Source organism: Sus scrofa, chromosome 10 (genome assembly GCF_000003025.6).
Source record: "Sus scrofa isolate TJ Tabasco breed Duroc chromosome 10, Sscrofa11.1, whole genome shotgun sequence".
NCBI lineage: Eukaryota > Metazoa > Chordata > Mammalia > Artiodactyla > Suidae > Sus > Sus scrofa.
The window spans coordinates 50,895,110-50,917,619 of record NC_010452.4 but is presented as its reverse complement, the minus strand read 5'-3'; the positions used below and the strand labels follow the sequence as shown (position 1 = coordinate 50,917,619).

Genomic DNA, 22,510 nt, shown 5'->3' with positions numbered 1-22,510 from the left:
TAACAAATGGCAGACCCAGGATGGAAACTCTGCTTCTGGAGCATGTAATCTTAATCTGTGTGTGCATTTCCTTCAGTTCCAGGATTCTGGGACCTAATGTTCTCCATCTTTCTGCATGCTGTCATGGTGCACTCTGCTCTGGAATGTTCTTCATCTTTGTATGTGACCTTGTGACTCTGATTGGGATCCAAACTGACCACTGAGCAATCAAACAGCTCTATTAACAGAAGTGTCAATGTCCTTATTTTTTATCTACTAAGAATAAATGGTTACTTGTTAAGCTTTCACATTTCTACAGCTATATCCCTCTTCTCTTCTTTATCTGCAAAAGGTCCTTGGGAACCACATAATTAATATATAGTTTTATCTCTTAATTTTTGAGACCGACATTTATATCTCTATTCAGAGCTTGTCATAGCACCCATGGGATTCTATGTGCTGAACTGGTCACTGTAGATATTACCAAGTAAGCTGGGATCCCAGTTTTATTAACTGAATCTGCAGCACAGAATATGAAATCACTGTCCTTCTGTATCTTTCCAAGTTTAAAAACTAAAGGCATTATTTTATATGGTTCACTAGTAGCATTGTTATGATTTACAATATTACATTTATACTCTAGATAAAATGTGGATATGCTCTCCCTTTGTGCTTATTACTCAGAGGAAAATAATTCTTTTACATTTAAGTAATGAAAAGATCTTTTCTGTGGGTGAGACTCCATAGAATGTTACCCTTGCTCCAGAGCCAAGGAACAAGGTAAATTACCCTAAGATGTAAGTATACCTCTGATTGGATGGTCCGTCCTTTATAAACCTAAGGGGCTGTGACACGTCTCCCCTCTGATGGAGCACATCAGTGGGAAGTTATGTGTGAACAGTCTGTACTTAGCGAACCAGAAGTTCTCTTAACTTGTCTGAGCCTTGATCGACTCACCTGTTAACTAGGGTTGAGAATACTTATTATTGGGAGTTTCCTTGGTGGCTTAGCAGGTTAAGGGTCTGGTGTTGTCACTGCTGTGCATGGGTTCAATCCCTACCCCAGGAACTTCTGCAGGCCACTGGCATGGCTACCAAAAAAAAAAAAAAAAAAAAAAAACCTTAAAAGAGAAAGAATACTTATTATCTTTCCAGGTTTATTGATGTTTAAATATATTCATATAAAAATATAATGTGCTTAGTACTGTGCCTTTCTCCTAATGCAGAAGGGGTAGTTACTGTTGATTTGCAGTCAGCTACTAAAAGGAACTTGAGCAGGTTTGGAGAATCAGCCATTAGGCAAAGAAATCATAATGGAACATGCACTTAGGCAAATGCACTAAGCCAGTCTTGTTTCATGGTTTTGCCTAAAACATAGAAAACCTAAGAAATAAGGAAAAATTAAAGAACTCTCTCTTATTGACTTAAGACTTGGCTTGACTTGTCTCATTGAAATCTAAGACTCAGAAGTGTGGACTGTTTAAGAATAGGTAGGAACTTGAACAGTAAAGTTGTGTTTCCTTTTGCACAATTCTTTTGGTGATTTAAGAGGACGTAAAAGGAGGTCATCAGGGAGTTCCTGTTGTGGCGCAGCTGAAATGCATCTGACTGGGAACCATGGGGTTGCGGGTTCGATCCCTGACCTCGCTCAGTGGATTGGGGATCCAGTGTTGCCGTGAGCTGTGCTGTAGGTCGCAGACACAGATCGGATCCTGTGTTGCCGTGGCTGTGGCAGAGGCCGGTAGCTGAAGCTCCGATTGGACCCCTAGCCTCCATGGAAACCTCCATGTGCCACAGGTGCGGCCCTAAGAAGCAAAAATAAATAAATAAATAAATAAGGAGGTCATCAGACAGAAAGTTTGTATTTTCCAAAGAAACATTTTAGAAAAAGCAAAGGGAACCCTTTTAAGGTCTTTGGTGCAGATCTCTCATTCTGAACCTCTGACCAAGTCCTAGATCTGGATGGTATCACGGGTCTCCTTGCCCTCTTCGACCTGATGGATCCAAAACAACTCCTAGTGAAACAGCGGGGTCCTTGCAGAAGAATGCATGAGGATGGCGGCCTTCCTTGAAATTAACTAGTAGAAACATAGGGATCAGAGGAGTATCTCATTGGGAAAGAGGTTAGTATGTCTTAAGACTCTTGAATAGCTCAAAGTCGGCAGTATTAATTCAGGTGAATTTGTGAAAGGTGGATTTCAGGTATTTCAGAGGAAACTGTCACTACAGAGATTAGATGGAAGAAGACAGGAGAATGCAGTGGTCCTGACTGTATTTTCAGGAAATTCAGTTAAAGGAAACAGTGAGAGGCCAGTCTAACTAAGGTAGAAGGAAACCCAGTGGGATGAACAAAGGACTGACTGCTTGAATAGCCGAGACTTGAACAGGAATGCTCTGGCCAAGCAGGGGGGATGGCGGGGCGCCAAGGAAGAGTACAGAGAAATAGCAGCCAGTAATGTCAGGAAAGCTCTAGCAGGAAATGAGAAGCAACTTTCAAAACACAGCAAGGGAAACATTCTTTAAATACATCAGAAGGAACACGACAGGGAAATGTTGTTTCTCTGGTGCGTCGAGGAGGGAGTCGGCTTTATATGACAGCCGTGGGTCAAGTTGTCTCCCTTTTCTCCCCTCCCAAAGCAAAACTTGTTTGTTTTCAAAGAGTCTGGTAGGATTGACTGGGAGGAAGCAGCAGTATTAGAAGAGCTGACAAAAGGCTGTTTTAGCGAACTGCTTGTATTAGAATCTGTAGGCACCGATGGGAATTGAAAGAGTTGCATGGGGTGATATCCTCCAAAAACACCAGCAGTGGAAAGAGCGTGGAACTAGAAAAAGAGCAACGTGGCATTTCTAGGTGACGTGGAGGAAAAATGACCGTGAAGTAACAAATCCAAAAGCTTTTGTGGCCTGGAAGAAAATGGAGGCTGGGGTGGGGGTGGGGAGAAGTAGCAGATAGCATCACAAAATTAATTTGGACACACTTCATAGCCGGAAAGGTAGCAAGTAGAGCAGTGTGGTTTGAAAGAGCCCAAGTTCTGTCAGATTAATGCAGCCCAGTAGGTTGAGGAAGAGTGGAAGTGATCTAGTCTGATTTTTTTTTTTTCTTTTTCTTCTTCTTTTTTTTTTTTTTTTTTGTCTTTTCATCTTTTCTAGGGCCGCACTCGCGGCATATGGAGATTCCCAGGCTGGGGGTCGAATCGGAGCTGTAGCCACCGGCCTGCACCAGAACCACAGCAACGCCGGATCCTGAACCCACGGAGCAAGGCTAGGGATCAAACCCTCAACCTCATGATTCCTAGTCAGATTCGTTAACCACTGAGCCACGATGGGAACTCCCAATTTTTTTTTCTTTCAATTTTGTACTTTTTTAGTTTTGATTTGAAGAAAGCCAATGGTTCTGACTCTCCTCCACTTATCACACTTATCGGGACCTCAAAGAAGTGCTTGTTTTCACTACCCACCTCTTGGGCTGAGGCGCTACCACCTTGGAGCACGTTGAACATGTGTTTTAACTGGAACTAATTGAACATGAGAGTGGAGTCGGTAAATAGGGTCATAGCAAGAAATGTTCCAAAGTGATCAGTACTAGATCCAAAATGCAAGAGCTGTAGAAAACATAGAAATCCAGGCTGTGGATGGGGATGGGAGGAGGGATGGATGTAGGTCAGAATGGTCCTGGCCTTTTGGAAGCATGGTTGAAAACCAAGTAGTAGAAGCTGATGTCAGGGCAGAAGGGTGGGCGTAAGGGAATACTTACATTTTCATATGTAAGGATCCATGATGACGGTGATTTCAGTGCACGCTCAGAAGGCATACCTATCTGATGGTAGTGGTTTATTCCCCAAAGCACTGTTGGTTGAGTTGGTTTCTTTTGGAGCCCTAGAAATTGCTTTTTTCTGGGCCAATTCCCCTCTAAGTAGAGTTAAAAGACGGCTTTGTGGGTGTAAAGCTCAAAATCAGTAGGCCAACCTAGAAGGTCAAGAACAAAATATCTTGTACAATCTTGAGGTCTTAGTCTTGGGTAAGCAAGTCTTAGCTCTCCAACAAAAGGAGTGATCGGAGACATCACAAAGAGTCATAGGGTGGTTAACAAATTGGAAAAAATAAGCAATCCAGGCAAAACAAAACTTTAATTCAGTGTGGAAAATGCTGAGTGATAAGTTGTTACCATGAAGTACCCAAAGGACTTCTTAAATAAGTACATCGTGATATGTTTTATATTTCTTTTGATGACAAACTAAGAGGGCAAAGACTTACCTGAATCAAGGATTGGGATACATTTAAGAGAAGATTGTGTGACCCTTATTAAATAAACATAGAGATAAGGTAGTGAGGAAGGAAGTGTGTTTCCACCTTAGAAATTATAATTTAAATCTTTGAAATTATTAACAATCATATTTTGGAGGTAAGTACATTTGATACATTTACAAAATGTTTGAACTTCAGGTAAGCGGTGAAGGAGCTGAGCCCTCAGGTCATTTTCAACTGTGTGTGATTGTGTTTGTTTTGAAGGACTTAGCCTTCTGTAAGAAAGTTTTAATTGGTATTTTCCTCTTCCTACTACAACTCTATGCTTAGCTCTCTTCTAATCACCGTGTGATTCCTCGATAGTAGTATTTAAAAGTTTTTGTTATGTTTGCTTGCTTAATTAACAGTCTCCTTGATGCCTTTCAGCTCTGCAAACAGACCGTGTCTATCTTGTTCACCACTGTAGCTCTGCTTCCAACGCATTATCTGGCACGCAATTGTGATGTCTGTGGAATGAATGATAATGTTGAAAGAAGCATGACTTAGAAGATTGCAGGCTTAGACGGTTGTCATTTTTAGAATGATTTGTTGGAGGCAAGAATATCATTAAAATGTATTTCCCTGCAGTTAGTGAGAATGTAAATTAGTGTAGCCACGATGGAGAATGGCATAGAGGTTCCTTAAAAAATAGGAAATAGAGCTACCATATGATCCAGCAATCCCATTCTTGGACATATAGCTGGACAAAACCGTAATTCAAAAAGATGCATTCACCCCAGTGTTCATCGCAGCACTATTCGCAATAGCCAAGATACTGAAGCAACCTAAATGTCCATCAACAGACGAATGGATAAAGAAGATGTCCCTGTGTGTCTGGGGTGTGCCACCTTCCCAGAACATGAATGTGTTCTTGCTCACCAGTCCGGAAGCTCTCCAGATTCTTTTGGTTAGGGTCTTTATGGAGGCTTCTTTATAAGGGCACGATTGATTAAATCATTGGCCATTGGTGAAAAATCCAACCTCCAGGCACCTCTTCCCTCCCTGAGAGTTGAGGGGTGGGGCTAAAAGTTCCAACCCTCTAACTACTGGTTGGTTCCCCCTGGAACCATCCTGTGGGTTTTCCAAAAGTCACCTCATTAACACAATTTTACAAGTTCAGTGAAAGTGCCTTATAATTAAGAACAAAAGATGCACCTTTCTCTCTGGAGCTGTTTCAGGAGCTTGGGACAAAATCCAAATATTATAACAAAAGATGCTTCTATGGCTCATATCCCTTAGGAAATTACAGGGTTTTAGGAGTTCTCACCAGAAGCAGGGGATGGAGATTACACATACATTTCTCATTATAAGTTTCATAAACATTTCTCTAAAGAAGATACGCAAGTGGGCAGTTAGCATATGAAAAGATCGTCAACATCATTAGTTATTAGAGAAATGCAAATCCACAATGAAATATACCTCACACCCATTAAGATGGCTCTTGGGAGAAGGGAAGGAAGGAAGGGAGGGAATGAGCCCAAATGTAACAGTGTTGGTGAAGATGTGGAGAAATTGGAACCTTGTGCACTGTTGATGGGAATTAAGATGGTGCACCTGCTGTGGAAAACAGTATGATAATACCTCCAAATGTTAAACATGGAATTACCATATGATCTAGAAAATCTACTTCTGTATATAGACCCAAAACAAGCAAAAGCAGGGACTCATATCTCTGCGCCCATATTCATAGCAGCATTTTCACAATAGCTAAAAGGTGGAAGCAACCCAAATGTTTATCGCTGGGTGAATGGAAAAACAAAATGTGGACCTACATATGATGGAATATTATTCAGCCTCAAAAAAGGAAGGGAGTTCTGACTTATGCTACAATATGACAAACCTTGAAGATATTAGTCCAAGTGAAGTAAGCCAATCACAAAAGAAAAATTTGCATGACTCTACTTATATGCAATTTCTATGTCAAGTTCATAGAGACATAAAGTAGAATGCTGGTTAACAGGATGGTGGAGAAATGGAGGGTGGTGATCCTTGTTTAATGGGCACAGAATTTCATGAAAAGATGAAAAAGATGGTGATGATGCTCACACAGCAATGCAATTGTACCTAATGCCAGGACTCTACACTTCAAAATGGTTTAAAATGGTAAATTTCATGTTCTGTATTTTACCACAATAAAAATATTATTTTGGGAGTTCCCGTCGTGGCGCAGTGGTTAACGAATCCGACTAGGAACCATGAGGTTGCGGGTTCGGGTTCGGTCCCTGCCCTTGCTCAGTGGGTTAACGATCCGGCGTTGCCGTGAGCTGTGGTGTAGGTTGCAGACGCGGCTCGGATCCCGCGTTGCTGTGGCTCTGGCGTAGGCTGGTGGCTACAGCTCCGATTCAACCCCTAGCCTGGGAACCTCCATATGCCGTGGGAGTGGCCCAAGAAATAGCAACAACAACAACAACAAAAAAAAAAAGATAAAAAAAATATATATTATTTTGAAACAAGGGCATTTACTGCTATAGACAAAAGCCTGCCGTAAAAGTCCCATGTCACCTGTCCCAGCATAAGTATCCTCGGTTACTTCTTCTAGAACATAGCAAGCACAGTAAACCTTGCCTCAGCCAAATTCTTTCACAGCTTTTCCTTCAAAGTAACTGAGTGAACCAAGCAGTAACGGACAACATTTTCAACAGTGCTTAATACACTATTGTGAAATCTAGGATTGATGGGTCAGCAGCTGGGCCAGACTCCGTGAGACTTCATAGTGTTGTTTTGGTTTTGCTCTCGGTGCTCTAATGATTTTGCATACTAATTTATTCATCATTGATTCAATTCAGTACAACTTGAAAATATATTTACAAGTAATGTACTTTTGAAAGATACTACTGCATCTCATAAGTTATTTTTTACTAGAAACTGAAGACTTTCTAATCATGATGGAATGCCATTTTGATGCTTGGAAAGGGGTCTGGAAAATAGATGCTGTGTATACATTCTTCCTTCTGGGACCCATGGCTTCCCATCTGGGGTTGGACTGTCCATGCTTTACTTCCATTCGTGGGAACAGGAGTCAAACCAATTTGTTAATCTGCCTACCTAACATTTCTTACATGTGCCTTTTTCCTAGACTTTTTGCCAGTTTCAGTAATGGAGAGGATCTTGTAATCTCTCAACATTGTCTTCTAGGAGTTCCCGTCGTGGCTCAGTAGTTAACGAATCCGACTAGGAACCATGAAGTTTCAGGTTCGATCCCTGGCCTTGCTCTGTGGGTTAAGGATCCGGTGCTGCCGTGGGCTGTGGTGTAGGTTGCAGACGCGGCTCGGACCCCTCATTGCTGTGGCTGTGGGGTAGGCCCGCGGTTATGGCTCCGATTGGACCCCTAGCCTGGGAACTTCCATATGCCTCAGGAGCGGCCCAAGAAATGGCAAAAACAAAAAAACATTGTTTTCTAAATTTAACTGAAGTGAGCTTGAACTCTAGAAGGCGACAGATGCCGAATCTGGCCTAAGAGTCACCAAAAGTGAGGAGTATGGTCTTTGTCCCAGTGTGGGTCATTGTCTAGGTTGCCTCTGTCCAGGAGTCCTTCAGGGGACCTTTCCAGGTGATTCCAGTGTCTGAAGTGCAGGCATTTGTCCAAACTTTTCAGAATACTTAACACCCCATTATGGAACTTTAAGCAGCCTTCCTCTTAGCCCAAGTCTCCCAGTCCTGGAGGGTCACAACGAGGTGTCACTGAAACAGGTCATTTCAGTGTCCCCATCCCTCTGGAGGACCAACAGAGACTCTTTAAGTCCCATAGGATGAGCTCATGCTTCAGAGAACCTCATGAAATTATTCATGCCTTCAGGCTGGGCTGAATTTAATCCTTCAAAGAGAGGCAAGTGTCAAATTTTGAAGCTGTTGAGCATATTTTATAATTTTGACCTTGATGCGCAAGCTGTTCCTCTGTGTCCAACCTGAAACTGGTGTGAAATGGGTTTTCTTTGCACATAATGTAAATTGATGTGTATTTTCCCGATTCTAGAAGTGACACATGTTCTTTTTAAACAGGTAGTCAGGAGTTCCCGTGGTGGCGCAGTGGTTAACGAATCCGACTAGGAACCATGAGGTTGCGGGTTCGATCCCTGCCCTTGCTCAGTGGGTTAACGATCCGGCGTTGCCGTGAGCTGTGGTGTAGGTTGCAGACGCGGCTCGGATCCCGAGTTGCTGTGGTTCTGGCATAGGCCAGTGGCTACAGCTCCAATTGGACCCCTAGCTGGAACCTCCATATGCCGAGGGAACGGCCCAAGATACAGCAAAAAGACAAAAAAATAAATAAATAAATAAAAAATAAAAATAAAAAAAAAATAAACAGGTAGTCAATTTGAGGTATTTTAAATTGTATTTTCTTTATTCTGTTCTTGTGGCTTTGAAATTTAGACAGAGTTGGTTCTTATAATCCAGATGACTCTTAAAGAAGAGCAATTGCATCTTAACAGTATCTTGTTGAAAGTCTCGTTTTGGGGGGACATACAGAAAAATGTAAACAAACGTGTCTAGAAGAAAAGCCATTTACATGGAGAAGGGAAACTTTGAGTCAAGGTGACACGTTTAGACCCAGGGTTATGCCTGAACCAGCTTTTTAAAGCAAGTTTTCAAGCTTGGTTTCCTTATCTATAAATTGAAACATTTTTCTCCGTATTGTGTGGACTGAATACAATACTACGTGTGAGGAAACTGGTAGGAATCAGGTATACAATAAATAACCATCCTTTCCCCTCCCATACCTTCTCTATCTCTTCTTAACTTCTTTTTCTTACATATATTATCTATTTTTATTTATTTATTTATTTTATATTTTATGGCCACACCCGTGGCATATGGAAATTCTCCAGGCCGGGGATTAAATCCAAGCTGCAGCTGCCGCCTATGCTAAAGTGTGGCAATCCACTTGCCCAGATCCCTGAATCCACTCTGCTGAGCCAGAGATCAAACCCATGCCTCCTCAGTGACCTCGGCTACTGTAGTCAGATTCTTAGCCCACTGCTCCACACTGGGAACTCTTAGATGTCTCTTTATTAGCACAGAAAAAAATGTTTCTTCTGGGTTGTAAACTGCAATTCATTGAATGTATTTTTCCCCTTTGGGGGCATGGCCACCCAATTTTTGGCCATTCAGATAAATCTTCATGTATAGTTCATTAGTTACCTAAATCAGAACCTTCCATTTAAAGAAAATCAGCCTTCGAAGTGGAAAGAAATCCTGTGCTACCCTTTGGAAAGGGTTTGCTTTCATAGTCAAAGTACCATGTTTGAGCTTGGCCTCCACCTTCCAAGGACCGATTGAAGCCCTCGGTTCCAAAGCTAGTAAATGACAGGTGAGATGATAGGAATTTTGGTACTATTGGTACCAGTAACCAGGAACGGGGCCACCTGCCTTCCTTGTTTTTTGCGTCCAACCATCCCAGCTCTCCCGTGGGTATTAGTATCACTATTTTACAGGAGAGAGAATGAAGATCCTTAGAGGTTGGTTAGCTCACGCAGGGTGGCACACTGGGAGAGTTCCAGACCCAGGCTGCACCCAGGCCTGCTGGACACTGTTAGTATTTTCATAATGTGATGGCACTCTGGGGGCACAATGATGAGGAGCCACCTCTTAACGTGCGGAACACGAGTGTCTCCACCGGAGCCAGTGTGCTCTCTTGAGACAGTCCCTCCTGTCCTCTGCCTCTGCCTTCTCTCCACCCCGCCCCCACCCATCAGGGTACCAGGGTTGTTGTCAGGAGCATGTTCATCCATATAGCTAATGCCAAGGATTCCTAGTATCATGATGGCAGGAAAAAGACCTGCTGCAGGCTGTGCAGGTCCATGTGGTGGAAGAAGAATCTTCTCACACTTTGATGTGCAGGCTGTCTAGATTCCGGTAGGAAGGAGGACAGCCTGGTTTGGCCTCTTACCTAGAGGAGCGTGGATTCAGCGGCAGTGGCTAAGCTAGTTTTCTCCCAACTCCCACCTCACCCCTTCCATCCCTGTGGCGCCCATCACAGCCCGAGGCCAGGTGAGCCTCCCCCAAACAAATCTGACCGACTCATGCTGAAGTTTACTCCTGGGGAGTTCCCATTGTGGCTTAATGGAAACGAACCTGACTAGTATCCATGAGGATGTGGGTTCGATCCTTGGCATTGCTCAGCGGGTTAAGGATCTGGCATTGCCGTGATCTGCAGTGTAGATCGCAGACGCCGCTTGGATCCCGTGTTGCTGTGGCTGTGGCGTAGGCTGGCAGTTGCAGCTCCAGTTTGACCCTAACCTGGGAACTTCCATATGCCGCAGGTGCAGAAAGCAAAAACAAAAACAAAAAAATTTAAATTTTGAATACAAATTTTCACTAAAAAAAAAAAAAAAAGTTTACTGCTAGGAGCTTTCTTTGGCTTTAAACCACTCAAAAGAATTCTCCAGACAGCTACCTTCTGTTGGTGAGTTGACTGTCTCACATTTAGTTGAATGTTCTTTTCTTCTGTGATGTCCGCCTCACAAGGAATCTGCAGGATTTGCTTAGAAATTATTGTCAAGGAAGCAGAAACACCTCAGTATTCAATCCAGTTTTTTAGTGGTGGGAATATTCTTTGTGTGTGTGTGTCTGTAAGTGCGTGTGACGTGTGCTATGTAGAGGTAGTCCTCTGTCACAGAATCCTACAGATGCGAATCCTGTTCTTGGATTGCTTCGCTCTTTGTAACCCTGTAGATCCTGCGTGATGCTCAGTGGGCTGCCAAGTTCATATGGATCAGCGCTGCCTCTTAGCCTTCACTACTGCTGTCAAAGTAACCAGCCATCATGGTACAAAAGGAAAACTAAGAAATACGTTCTTCCTGGGCTCAAGTGGGGTTTGGTAGCCCCACTTGCAAATGAGCTTTTTATTTCTTTCTAGAAGCATTCTGTCATTGGATGTAGTAGGATTCCCTTTTTCATGTCTTCTGCGTGTCGGCAAAGTCTTTATTGAACCCCAGTTGAGATGACCACCAGGAGATCACTTGGAAAATGGTCAAGATGATTCTGCCTCCTCCGTCCCTGAAAAAGAAACCTCACAAAGTTGTTTGTGTGTATTTATTTATTTATTTATTATTATTTTTGTCATCTTTTAAGGCCACACCTGCGGCATATGGAAGTTCCCAGGCTAAAGGCCGAAATGGAGCTATAGCCACGGGCCTACATCACAGCCACAGCAATTCGGGATCCAAGCCGTGTCTGCAACCTACCCCTCAGTTTATGGAAGTGCCTGATCCTTAACCCACTGAGCAAGCCCAGGGATTGAACCCACATCCTCATGGATAATAGCCGGGTTCGTTAACTGCTGAGCCATGACAGGAACTCCTAAATTTTATTTATTTATTTTTATTTTTATTTTTATTTTTTGTCTTTTTGCCATTTCTTGGGCCGCTCCAGCGGCATATGGAGGTTCCCAGGCTAGGGGTCGAATCGGAGCTGCAGCCGCCGGCCTCCGCGAGAGCCACAGCAACGCGGAATCCGAGCCGCGTCTGCAACCATACACCACAGCTCACGGCAACGCCTGATCGTTAACCCACTGAGCAAGGCCAGGGATCGAACCCGCAACCTCATGGTTCCTAGTCGGATTCGTTAACCACTGCGCCACGACGGGAACTCCTAAATTTTATTTAAATCACTATCCAGGGTTGAGTTCTCCCTTTGCTTTCTTTTTCAGTGGGGACTTGAGGTTGGTTCCATTACTTTCACTTCTAGAGAAGTATAGCTTTCCTTGTTTCTTTCTTTATAGTATGCCTTCCTTCCTTTCTTCCTTCCTACTTTTTGGCTATGCTGGTGGCATGCAGAAGTTATCAGGCCAGGGGTCAAATCCACACCACAGCAGTAACCAGAGCCACAGCAGTGACAGTGCCAGCCCCTTAACCCACTAAGCCACCAGGGAACTCCTAATATTTATTTTTATGAACAGAGGTTGTAGTTTAAATGTCCTCCATATGGTTTTTAGAGCAAAAAGCACAAAACTGGCATCCAGGAGATCTAGGATTTCCCCCCAGCTCTGCCAGTTGTTAACTGATGACCTTAGCGGGTTAGGGATCTGGCAAGGCATTTAGCTTTGTGTCTAGTTCCAATCTCTTAAATGTGGGGATTGAACTAGATGGCCTTGAAAATTCCTTTTAGTGTCAGCAATTCTGGGACTCAGATAGTTGCATAGAATAAAAATATCCTTATTTGTTCCTAAAAGATTGCCCTTTATAATTAATGTTGTTTGAAAAGAGTACTGATGTGCAGATCTTGGATAAATTGTTAAAATTTAAGGCAGCCTACCAGACTGTTCTTGCTAACTCGAAATGATGTTTAGAGGCATAACACTGTGGCTTTTGCAGGCAGTCAGCTTGTTTTTGAGAAGTGCCATCAACTGAAGTCATGAAAGTAGCTGCTGAGCTGTGTGTTCAAAGGTGTACAAGATCACTAGCACAGAGAACTAGAGTCACAAACATCAGGAATACAGCCATAAGTGCAGATGTGGGAAAAGACAGTTAAGAGACAAACCATTATTGGAGTTCTTGGTGTGGCTTCATGGGCTAAAGACCAGACATTTTCTCTGTGAGGATGTGGGTTCCATCCCTGGACTCACTCAGTGGCTTAAGGATCCAGTTGCCACAAGCTACGGTGTAGGTCACAGATGCCACTCAGATCCAGTGTTGCTACAGCTGTGACTTAGACCTGCAGCTGCAGCTCGGATTCGACCCCTGGTCTGGGAACTTCCATATGCTGCAGATGTTGCTATGAAAAGAAAAGAAAAAAAAAAAAAAACAAATGAATGTCACTAGGCCTAAACATTTCAGTTAGAGAGACACTCACCTACCTTACACACTTGCTCAATTTAGTAGAAGACTGACAACAGAAAGATGGCAGCTGACAGCAAAAAGGTGGCTAACGCTTTGAATTAAAAGTTTAAATGTAATACATGTACATAGTAAAATCTTCAAATCATACATTGAGCCATACATACACCCACAAAATGAAAAGCTTCTACCTTCAATTTTCAGCCTCTCTTTCTAAAAGTAACCATTCTTAGTAATTTCTTGTTGGATCCTTTCTAAAGATGGTATGTATATATCCTAGTAGACATATGCATAGTATAGTATGTGCATACTTTACACAGATATAAATTATCATACTGTACAATTGTTCTTTGCCTTGCTTCTTGATAGATGCTGCTTCAAGATAGCTCACATAAGATCATACAGTCAACTCCCTTTTTAATGTCTAGATGACATTCTTGTAGAGATTATCATAATATTAAATCAATCTCCTGTGCAAATTAAATGATCATTTCTTTGTTTCCACCACTGTCAACCTGAAACACTTATGTTTTGGTCATTGTTTTCCTTCTGTTCATGTATCTGAGTTTTTTCCCCAAATATTCTATAGGGTAAATTCCTAAAAGTGGAATGAATTGTTCAAAACACTTAGAAATTTTACCAGAAGGGTTGAACCAATTTAAATATCCCTGCAATATATAAGGATGCTGTCTTTATATTGCTACTACCCTAGATATCAATTTTTTTAATTTTGCAAATCTACTAAGTTAAAAAAAATGACTTTTTAAAAATCTTTTTAAAATGAATGATGCTGAGGTTTACTTTCCTGTTTATTAGTTGATGTGTGTGTGTAAGTATCCAATTTGTGGTTTTACTCATTTTTTATTTAGATGACTCTTTGCAAGACGGAGTCATAAATTAAGAGATTACCTTTTTATCATACTTATTGCAAATATTTTTTCATTCTGTCTTTGGATTTTGCTTGTGGAAATTTTTTCCCTAGAAATTTAAAATTTTTATATAATCAAATTTAGAAATCTTTTCCTTCATATGTTTACCTTTAGAACTGTGTTTTTAGGAATGCCTTCCTGGAGTTGCCATCGTGGCTTAGTGAAAATGAATCTGACTAGCATCCTTGAAGACGAAGGTCTAATCCCTGACCTCGCTCAGTAGGTTGAAGATCCAGCGTTGGCCATGAGGTGTGGTATAGGTCACAGATGTGGCTCAGATCCTGCATGGCTGTGGCTGTTGTGTAGGCCAGCAGCTGCAGCTCCAATTTGACCCCTAGCCTGGGAACCTCCATATGCCGGGGGTGTGGCCCTAAAAATACAAAAAAAAAAAAAAAAAAAAAAAAAAAAAGGCCTTCCCCATTCAGATATTACATATTAAAAAACTGTGTTTTATCCTAGTACCTTTCTTGGGAGTTTAACTTTCCTAGGTTGTAATATTTGACCCTTCTGAAGATTATTTTGAGCTAAGGAGTTTGATAGGGATTGGTTTTATTTCTTTTTCCAAGTGGCTGCTCCCTGGAACCACTACCACTGACTCTATAATATTTTTCTCCACTGACTTGAAATACCACCTTGTGAGATCCAGATTCTGCTTGTTTTTGAATCTCTTCTTGAACTCTATGTTTGGTTCCATGGCACTGGTTTTTTTTCCTTCTCCAATTCCAATGTTTGAGCTACTGTATTTTCAGAAATGAGTCAAGCAAGGGGAAAGTCAGCCATTGTTCTGCTCTGTTCTTAGACACACTATTTTAAGGCTACTTAATGAAGGGACTTCGTTTTCAATTTTCTCTATTGACCTCAGAACTAATGTTCATGATGACATCGTGTCATCCACAAAGAATTAACTTTTGCAGTTATACAAAGCTTAGAAAGATTGAATGTATGCCAAATTAAAAATAACTAAAGGATTCCTGTTGTGGTGCAGCAGAAACGAATCTGACTAGTAACCATAAAGTTGCAGGTTCCATCCCTGGCCTCGCTCAGTAGGTTAGGGATCCGGCATTGCCGTGAGCTGTGGCTGTGGTGTAGGCCGGCAGCTACAGCTCCGATTCAACCCCTAGCCTGGGAACCTCCATATGCTGTGGTTGCGGCCCTAAAAAGCAAAAAAATAAAATAAAATAAAAGTAAGACGACTTTTAAGACATTGCTATATCTATGCACACACTTGTCGATCAGCCAGAAAACTGCGGTGTTAGTATTTCTTGTGCTGCATCTTTAGTATGCAGGCCATCAAATAGAGTTATGGGTTGTCCTGATCTGATTGATTTCATCTAAAGGTCTTTTTTGGCAACAGTTGGGAGCTCTTCATTCTCTGAGGTAAATCTTGCTGAGCAGGAAGTTGAGGTTTTGGGGTAGATTCCAAGAGTCAGTTCTGATCTTATGGTTGGGGAATGTGGAAACCTAAGGCTTTCTTTCCTTTACTTAATAATGCGAGTAGTGAAGGAGCTTTTTCCCCCTGAGCCAATTAAGTATTTTCTAAAAGAGGATGGACTTTTAATAATAGGAATGCCCACTTTTAACTTTTTACTTTACACAGATCTGTGCTTAAACATGGCCAGAGAACGGTCCCTGCTTTAAAAAATCTCCTTATTTGTCCATGTTAGAATTCAAAGGAGAGACCTCACCGTTTATGTGGAGAGAAAATAAATGAGATTTCTTTCTATCTGTCTTCCATATGTTTAATGATGGGATTGTGTCTTGGATCCTATTCTGAGTTAAAACAGACGGTGGATTCAATGAGTTGCTACAATAAAGAACTGTTCTTATCTCAGAATCAGCGCTGCAGACTCTCTCGGAGAATCCGATATCCACTGTCTAGGCAGTAGATCCTTCTTAATCTGAATGGGCAGTTTGATTGTTTCTTTTCAATGAAACATAGATCCCTCTTAGTCCCAGACCCCAGTCTCAGGAGCAGTGTGGGCGAGACACCAAGCGTAGTGATTTCTGCACCAACAGCACTGAAAATGCACGCCCAAATCTTCCTTCAGTACAAGAGAAGGGTCTGTGACAAGCTACGGCAGTGGCACTTGAGGGACAGCTGTAGTGCTTGGCTTAAGTTCCCTTCAGTCGGGCGTGGAGCTGCCCACTTGGTACAAATACAACAGTATTTGCCGACACGTGGCACTCCCCTCAAATAAGAAGGGCAGCGTAGACTAACCGCATAGCATAAGCAAGACTTGGCAAGCCTACCCAAAGAGCATCTGTATGGAGTACAGCAATTGAGGTAAGAGCATGGTTAATAGCTTAAGGCATCAGAAGACGATGGGGGAAATACCAGAGGGACCATCAGGCCAAGTGAAATGTGGCTTAGATCCTCATTCCAACTTGATGGGGTCCAGAGTGAGTCCCCTCTGGAGAGAACCATTGGCTAAGACTTAGCTTGGACAAAAGACATAAGCAAGGAATTGCCCCCACATCACAAATGATATGCCAGGAATCATTTGCCATTTGAACCCTTCTTATATATTTAGCTTCTTTGTAGAAAACGCAGGCTAGAAGTTATTCTTTCCTTTTTTTAAATAAAATTAGTTAATTAATTTTTAAAATTATAATTGATTTACAATGTTGTGCCAATTTCTATTGTACAGCAGAGTGACTCAGTTATCCATATATACACGTTCTTTTTTTATATTCTTTTCCATCAGGGTCTATCCTAGGAGTGCGCTGTACAGGAGGACCTCGTTGCTTATCCATTCTAAATATATAACAGTTTGCATCTGCTAACCCCAAATTCCCCATCCATCCCACTCTTTTCCCTCTTCCCCTTGGCAACCACAAGTCAGTTCTCTATGTCTGTGAGTCTGTTTCTGTTTTGTAGGTAGGCTCATTTGTGCCTTATTTTAGATTCCACATATAAGTGATATTATGTGATATCTGTCTTTCTCTTTCTGACTTCGCTTGGTATGCCGATCTGAAGTTGTATCCATGTTGCTGCAAATGGCATTATTTTGTTCTTTTTCATGGCTGAGTTGTATTCCATTTTGTATCTATACCTCATCTTCTCAATCCATTCATCTGTCAATGGCCCTTTAGGCTGTTTCCATGTCTTGGCTGTTGTGAATAGTGCTGCTGTGAACATAAGGGTGCACCCATCAATTCTTTCTTGTTCACTTTTTTTCCTCTCCTATTTATTTTGACAGTTGACAGGATTTTTTTTTTTTTAATATTTAGTTGTGGTGAAATGCATATACCACAAAATTTTACCATCTTAACCATTTTTAAGTATACAGTTCAATAGTGTTAAGTGTATTTACAGTGTTATATAGCTAATCTCTGAAACTTTTTCATCTTGTAAAACTGAAACACTCTACCTTTTAAACAACAACTCCCCAGCCCTGCTTCTCCAGTCTTGACAACCACCACTCTGTTTTCTATCTCTGTGAATTGGCTGCTGTACATACTTTACCTAGATGGAATCATTCAGTGTTTATCTCTTTGTAACTGGCTTATTATTTCACCAAACATAATGTCCTCAAGTCAAGGCTTATCTATATTGTAGCATGTGTCAGAATTTCCTTTTTTAAGGCTTAATAATATTCCATTGTGTGGAATTCCCATTGTGGCGCAGCAGAAACAAATCTGACAAATATCCATGAGGTGCAGGTTTGATCCCTGGCCTCGCTCAGTGGGTTAAGGATCAGGCATTGTAGTGAGCTGCAGTGTAGGTCACAGACTTGGCTCAGATCTGGTGTTGCTGTGGCTGTGGTATAGGTTGGCAGCTGCAGCTCGGATTTGACCCCCTAGCCTGGGAACATCCATATGCCATGGGTGTGATCCTAAAAAAAAAAAAAGCAAAAAAAAAAAATCCATTATGCATAGTATACCACTTTTTATTTGTCCATTCATTTATCAGTGGGCCTTCAGGTTTTGTTCATTTTTAATCAAAATATACCCACACTGCTATTATCCATGTGACCAGGTCTCGACCAAAGAGTTTTAGATTCTGAAGGGACTTCCCGGTTAGACTTTTTACTGTTGTCAGAAACTGTGAGTTGGATTAGTAAGTGTTCAGGCACACAGCCTTCGTCCAAATGATGGCTTTAGAAAGAAACAACAGCAATTACTCACCAGTCTTGAGACCTCAAATCTTCCCCACTTCAAGTTCCAGCAGCCGCAGGATCCATGAAAGAAGTCAGACAAGGGTGGCAGCCGCTTGGTGAGAGATGTTTACTCACGTTGATTTCCTCCTACCCCACACCCAGAACGGTGTGTGTTCCATAGGCAGTTGCAGACCTCCAAGTCTGAGATGTCAGTTTATTTCCTCCAAGATACCCGGTAGGTGATCTTTCTCACCAGACGCTCTCGGGTCTGCACAGACAAACACTCAAAAGTCTGGAAAATGGGAGGAAGGGGAGCCACGTAGGTGATTTCACATCCTGTGCCCTGGAGTCCTTGCCTTCCCCAAAGCCTGCCTCACATTTCTCGGAGGAAGAAAGACGTGGAAACTTGGTACATGTCTTTTCTACATGTGTGCCAGCTTTGACCACTCTTGGCACTGGGCAAATGGGGGATTAATGATCAGGGTTATGCCATGGAAAAAGCCATAAGTCTTTACATCATCATTTTTGGTTTTGAGCCATTTTGTTCTCATAGCTGGGGATTACTCTGTGGGCATGGGGCGGGGGAGGGAGGATGAAAAAAATGTAATAGAATAAAAATTAAGTACTAACTTAAAACAAATACAAAGCATACACATACAAAAAGATATTCAAATTCCTTGTCAGTTTTGTGATGGAGTGCTGAGTTTTGAGGTGGTAAATAGGATAGGATTCCTATGTATATGCCATTTGCATATTTTCCTTTGGCCTGGAGAACCTTGCTATATAATAACGAAAATGCAGCTACTCATCCAATGAGCTTACGATATGATTCTTCTTACCCTAAAAGGAACACCAATAAAGATACTTCTAAAATAGAAGTTATTCTAATCTAGTTCCATTTGCAATTTTGATGTAATAGACTTGTTATTTTATAGCTGTACATTAAATAGTAAAAAATGTAACCAATAAAGTTACTCCTCAAATCGAAGTTCCTCTGGTTCCTTTCAATATTGATATAATAGGCTCAAGTCATTTTACAGCTGTACATTAAATGGTAAAAATTTAACTGAAGATGAATTACAAATGATATAAAAGCACTGGGAGAATCCTAATAATTAACTATTTAAGAAATGAAAGCTAGGAGTTCCCATCGTGGCTCAGCGGAAACAAATCTGACTAGCAGCCATGAAGATGCAGGTTTGATCCCTGGCCTCGCTCAGTGAGTTAAGGGTCTGGCGTTGCCATAAGCTGTGGTGTAGGTCAACAGCCGCGCTGTTGCTGTGGCTGTGATGTAGGCCAGTGGCTACAGCTCTGATTCAGACCCTAGCCTGGGAACATCCATATGCTGTGGGTGTGGCCCTAAAAAGCCAAAAAAAAAAAAAAAAGAAGAAGAAGAAAGAAAAGAAAACCATAATTCCATTAAAATTTGTTTGACTTCTATGCAACTTTTGAGGAATATACCTGCTTTATAGCCTGATATACACAAATAACTAGAAATGTGTCAGTGCATGTGCATTGTTATTGCTAGGGGCTGCAGTGGCTTTAGAATTGCGTAGCAAATGGATATATTTATTGGCTTTGAATATATGTTCATAGTAGATACTGCTTTTCTTTTTACTCTGTATTTATAAAAGTATACTCATTTATGTGAGTATATATTTATTTATATATCTCATTTATTTATATAAATGTATAAGTATCGCTATTTATTGTATATCTTGTTTATACAAGAGTATATATATGTGTATATACATCTTATTTATTTATATAACGGTATAAGAGATCTTTTTAAATTATTTTGTATTTTTGGTAAAATTTACCTGTGGATAATGGGAAGTTATTACATTTTTTAAAATTAAAAATTAGTGAGATCTTAGGGAAAAAGAAGAAAGATCATATACAGATCGGGAAAGCCACCTCTTGCACAACTGTAGGTTCTTGTAGATAATGAAAGCTGAAAAATCTAAGTTATGAGCAGATCTCAAGAATAAGCAGGCCAAATCCTCAAACCCACTCCTTAAGTAATGAGTTCAGGGAAAAGCAATGACTTTGGGGAGAGTAGGTGGTGCTCTGGGCACGTTCCAGCTCCCATGATGTAGGCGCAAGCACACAGGATGAGCAGGGCTCTAATATTTTTATAGGAGGTTGCAACTGGTTATCAATGGATACATATTCACTTAATGATATTGTAAAGAACATGTGACCTTGGTCCATTGAAAAGAAAAAAACAATCACTAATGTTAAACATAGAAAAACAACCCCCCTAGCCTGGGGATCCCCTAGCATCTCTGTGTATTCCCGCAGGATAGTTTGAAGAGAGGTTGGAGAATGAGCAAAGCAAAAGTATTTGTCAAGCATAGACCATGTGCCGGGCACAGAAGTGATTTCATTTATTCGTTCCTGAAACTTTGGGTAAGCTACATTGCGGCATTCCCATTTTGCAGATAAGAAGACTGCGGCTCAGTCAGGTTAAGTCAGTTGGTAGACTATATATATATATATATATATATATATATATATATGTATATATGTATATAAATATATATAAATATATATAAATATAAATATATATAAATATAAACATATATAAATATATATAAATATATAAATATAAATATATAAATATAAATATATAAATATATATAAAAATATATATAAATATATATAAATATATATATAAATATATATATATAAAAATATATATATAAATATATATATAAATATATATATATAAAAATATATATATATAAATATATGTATATGGACCGTCTGAGGCCAAGCCTCCATGCCAGCCAGCTTATTCTACCAGATGCACTGATGTGGCGCCTTCCCTGTAGAACCTGAGGCTGCGTGGCCTCTTCCACTTGGAGTGGCGGAGTTGCTCACGTTGGAAGGTGCATGCCAATATCTGAAAGCCATTACGGGAAAATGAGTCACTTGCTGGATGCATTGAACATCTTTTGCTTATGAGAGTTTCCTGGAGAAATAAAGTACCAAATGATTTTTCTTCTTAAAAAGAATTGAATCTCTCTCCTGAGTAGAGATTGTTGGCAAGTTCTTGTGCAATCATGGTCAGCAGAAAAGAAATTTAAGCAATAATGAAAAGCTTGTGGGCTTGGAATGCCTTTAGCCCCCCCAGAGCTGAAGAGCAGGCCTTTGGGGGAACTGATGTTGAAAGGAGGTAGGATTGGGGCATGAAAAGAATTCTGGTCCTGGAGGGGAAGACAGGTAAGAGAAAATGAGAAGATTAAAAGCAGGCATGAGAGGCAGTTACGCTTCACCCCTGGGTAGCGTGGTGTAAATCGCTTTTCTTTCACCCCCTACCTTCCAAATCTTTTTTTGTTAAAGAAGAGAAGAAAATATTTTGGAGGTAACTCATTACCTTTTGGCTTTAGGCCTAGAAGCCTCAGAAGTTGAAAGTCATTTTATGTGCTGCAGATGCATCCTGGTTTGAAAACGATGACCTGGCTTCTAGACCGTGATGACATCAACTCAGAAGGATTATCATCTTCCCCATCATGTAATTCCAGTAGCCGCCATGGGGTCATCTTCATGAAATTAGGAGGAGGGGAAGCGGTCTGATTTAGATCATGAATTATGCAAGACTGAGTTATTTAGTGTGACTTCTTTTGTAGGTGAAGATAATTGTTTACTGCTTTCTAGTTCTGAGACAGTCATTTGATAAAAACCTATCTTGCCTGTTTGTGTTTTTAAAAAGTCTTTTTTATGGATTCCATACTTTGGATATGTTTTCACGATCAGGGCAGCCTCCCCAAGATGACCATAAAACACCAGTAGTTAAGAAAAACTCTCCTTCAGAGAAGAATCAAGGAACTTCTGCTTCTGTCATTTAATTTTTGACATCTCTGGAGGGACACAGTAAATTCTTTTTAGCCATTAGGAGTCGACCTTGAAAGAGGCAACATATTTCCTCCGTGATAAGTTAGTGAGTCTCAGCTTTAGTCTTGTTAGCACTGAGGTTAAGTGTTAGAACCAAAGAAACTTCATAAAACAGATGGTTTCCAAACCCTGTCCTCCCACATTCATTGAATCTAGCTGACAGTAGATATGTGATTTTTATGGTTGATCAGACCTAATGGGCCATATATTTCAACTGTTACTTTTTGGAAGAGTGAATATGTGGCTTGTAAACAGACTTGTGGAATCTAACCCTTCAAAAATTTCTAGCTGACTTCCTTGCTTCCAGTCTAAGTCTTCATTTTCTTCCCTGCCCTGGGCCTCATTCTTTTCTGGACTCCTGCCAGTCTGTGCAACCGTGACCTTCAGAGCACAGTCCAAGGTTAGCATTCATTCATGTCTTCATTTGATCAGTGACTGTAGGGGTGGATTGTATCTGTGCTCCACCACTCCAGGATGAAGTGGAGAAGGCTGCTAATGGTCTTAGCCACAGTTTGGTCCTGTTGCCCATCATAAAATGGAGAGATGCG

General features: G+C 41.0%; 1 protein-coding gene and 1 long non-coding RNA gene across 2 annotated transcripts in view; both read left to right on the top strand.

Moving 5' to 3' along the window:
* Nucleotides 1–22,510, top strand: part of KIAA1217 (KIAA1217 ortholog) — a 325,298-nt gene that overhangs the window by 114,391 nt on the left and 188,397 nt on the right.
* On the top strand, nucleotides 7,564–9,941 carry LOC110255589. Its single transcript, XR_002336140.1, has 2 exons — nucleotides 7,564–8,261; nucleotides 8,566–9,941. It is a non-coding gene; the product is annotated as an uncharacterized LOC110255589 (long non-coding RNA).